The 3,074-nt window shown below is 32.3% G+C and overlaps 1 long non-coding RNA gene across 2 annotated transcripts; it reads right to left on the bottom strand.

Moving 5' to 3' along the window:
• Positions 1–489: 489 nt before the first annotated feature.
• Positions 490–1,952, bottom strand: LOC120781411. Of its 2 annotated transcripts, none has more exons than XR_005706058.1 (3): positions 1,799–1,952; positions 1,672–1,740; positions 490–1,603 (listed from the first exon to the last, which is right to left on the bottom strand). It is a non-coding gene; the product is annotated as an uncharacterized LOC120781411 (long non-coding RNA). The 2 variants fall into 2 exon arrangements; XR_005706057.1 differs by having other exon boundaries at positions 490–1,607.
• Positions 1,953–3,074: the final 1,122 nt, after the last annotated feature.

Below are 3,074 nucleotides of genomic sequence, written 5' to 3' on the forward strand. Positions count from 1 at the left end.
ATAAATGGTACTTAATCTGAGTGTAAGTACTTTATCTATCTAATTGGGCATCCAATTTAACCAGGTATAAAATTATAATTATAACCACAGACGATTTCGACGCTGGAAGCAGTGCAAATGTAGCTACCACACCTGAAGATATTTTTAAAGAAGTCGGTACAGAATCTACATGCAACACAATAAATCGGAAGGGTATTTATTTGCGGACAGGTCTTGCCGATGTGCTTTCTATGCACACACGTTTAATTAAGGTGAAGCAACAAAAGTTAGATATAGAAACCAAAATGAAAGATAGAGAGCTATCTTTAAAAGAAAAAGAATTCGATTTGAAACATGAAAAATTTTTGTTTGAAAAAAAAAATGCAATTCGGAAGAGAGAATAAGAATACTAGAAATTGAAATGAAAGAAAAACTGGCTTTAAGAGAGCTTGAAATGAAGGAACGAATAGCAATGGAGGAATTAAAAATTAAAAAATAAAACTATACATATATACTACATAAAAGTAAATAATTATATCTTTATTGTTTACAAAATGTGATAGAGCTTTTCTTAGGTCGTCGTGTTCATAAATTTCTTGTGGGAAGTCTGTTTCTTCTTGACTTTCTAAACTAGAATTTTCGTTTAAGTTAAATTATAGCAATATGCTGTGAAGGATACAACATGCCAAAATCCATATACAACAATTTTTATAATTAGTTTCGTTCGTTAATCGGAACCGTAGTTCTTTTAAAGTGCAAAATTTTTCTTTTAATTTCCCAAAACAATTTTCTATACGTACTCTATATTTAGAGAAATATTGATTGAATGTATGTGTGATTTCTTTTGACTGCTCAGTACTGTTTTGTCGAAAAGGTGTAATAAGATGTTGGCTTAGCGGATATGCCGAATCGCTAGCAATCAATTCCCGATGACAAAAATAATTTTGTGGGTTTTTACCTATTGCAAATTCGGCAAAAATTTTAGCACCATGCACGCTTCCTATTGTCGCTTGTCTAATTCTTTGTGAATAGTCACATACTACTTGCATTTTTATGGCATACCGTTTTTTTGCGAGAGAAGTATAGTTTGTGATCTTTTGAAGGAGACTCTGCTAATCTGATTTCAGTACCGTCAACATAGCCAATACATACTGGAAGCTCTTCCATTGTTTTTGTGACAATCTTTCGCTTTTCTTCTCTTGATGGCCAACATAAAAATGTAGATTTTAAATTAATCAATGCGGTGATAACCCGCTCTGTCACTTTGGTAACTGTTCCGCCAACGCCTATTCCGAACAATGTTGCAATCTTTCTAATAGAGGCACTCTCTCCACTTGATCCCAGACGAAAAAGTGTTATCTTTAGTTGAAGATCGATTGGTAAATGTGGAACACAATTTTTGTTTTGGAAAACAGGGTCCTGCTTGATTAAGGATAATATATAGTTGTACTCAAAGATTTCTATGCGCAACATTTGTCGCATGCTGCCACTATCAAATCTGGGAAGAACATTATTGACCCATTGCCAAGATTTTGGTATCCCCCAATGGGTACTTCTCCGATTAGCTAAAATAAGCGCTGCATCAATGGCAAAATTTATTAGGATATCGCCATCCTCTTCGTCACTGTCTTTAACAAAATTGTAAAAAATATCTTCGGTAGGTGATTTTATGTAATAAGTATATATACATACATACTAGAATCATTAGCGGTTATGTCCTGTATACATTTGTAGCTGAGTGCGTTCAATAAATTTTGCTTTCTATTTAAATGAGACATTTTTATTCAATAATTAAACATTAATTTGCTATAAAACTAACTTTGTGCGCTCACAGTTTAAATGTCAAATATCAGGCAAAGTTGGCACCTATGAAATTTCCCAAAAACTGTGAATACTATAATCCAGTTTTTAGGGTATTATGATAATATTTATTTAATGCATATATATATATAGCATATACTACATATGTTCGGACAGACATTGAAAACATTTTGAAAACATATTTGTATGTTGTGGAATCTAAGTTCGGACCGACAATGTGTGCTTTCGTTGAGTTTTCACTGATAACTATCAATAGCGGCATTATATTGCTCTTGCAATATTGCGCGATGACACAAAATGCAAAAAGCCTATACCGAAATATGCAAGGCCAAGAGAGCACCCATTGAAGAATATAGTGATATATGACGGCACGAAAATAAACGTGGGGTTTGGTCTGACAAATTTATAGTCATTGCAAATAATTTTCTGCGTGTGTTTGTTGTTGTGCCGTTGCACCAATAGGAAAATTCTGCAATTTCTGCACCGTGCAAGGTTTTGCAAGAGCAAGAGAATCCCCCTAATATGAGAATATCAAGCGACAGATGTTTTTGTATATGGAATGTAAAGTGACAATTTTGGGCCTGCAAAATATGTCTTCCAAAAACATCGATTAAACTAGAGCAGGCACCGATTATAATGAGTGGAATGTAGTTTTCCAGTAGTTTTCGGCGAAAACTGTGTTTTCGTTTGACAGATTTTATATGGACGAAAACACAAGTTTTCGTGCGAAAACCAGTTTTTTCCACGAAAACATGTTTTCGTTGACGGTCCGAACATAGTAATATATACAAACATATTCATATATGAAATTATATTATAGTATCAAACATAAGAAATATATAAAAAAATAGCTCTTTTTCGCACATTACCTACAATTATTGCTTTGGAAATAGCATAAGTTTTAGTTTTGCATGTATTCATAAAAATACGCAAAATAATAATCATATCAATTAACTACAAATATTACCATGAAAATTGCATAATTTAATAATAATGATATCAATTTTGCATGAATTCACAAAAATTCGCAAAGTTATATTTATGTAATGTCAATTGATATGATAGCATGTAAACGTATAAAAATATAAGCAAAAGGCCAACATGCGTCTGTAATAGCAATGTATATTTCTGAGCATATATGTACATATATGAAATATTATCGTAATATCCTAAAAGCATAATATATTACAATAATAATATATGTAAATCACACCTCTTATCATTTAAAACTTTCATACGCATCTCTCCTGCAGATACATATGTATGCAAGTACA

The sequence above is a fragment of the Bactrocera tryoni genome, unplaced genomic scaffold (assembly GCF_016617805.1).
Source record: "Bactrocera tryoni isolate S06 unplaced genomic scaffold, CSIRO_BtryS06_freeze2 scaffold_7, whole genome shotgun sequence".
NCBI classification, from domain to species: Eukaryota; Metazoa; Arthropoda; class Insecta; order Diptera; family Tephritidae; genus Bactrocera; species Bactrocera tryoni.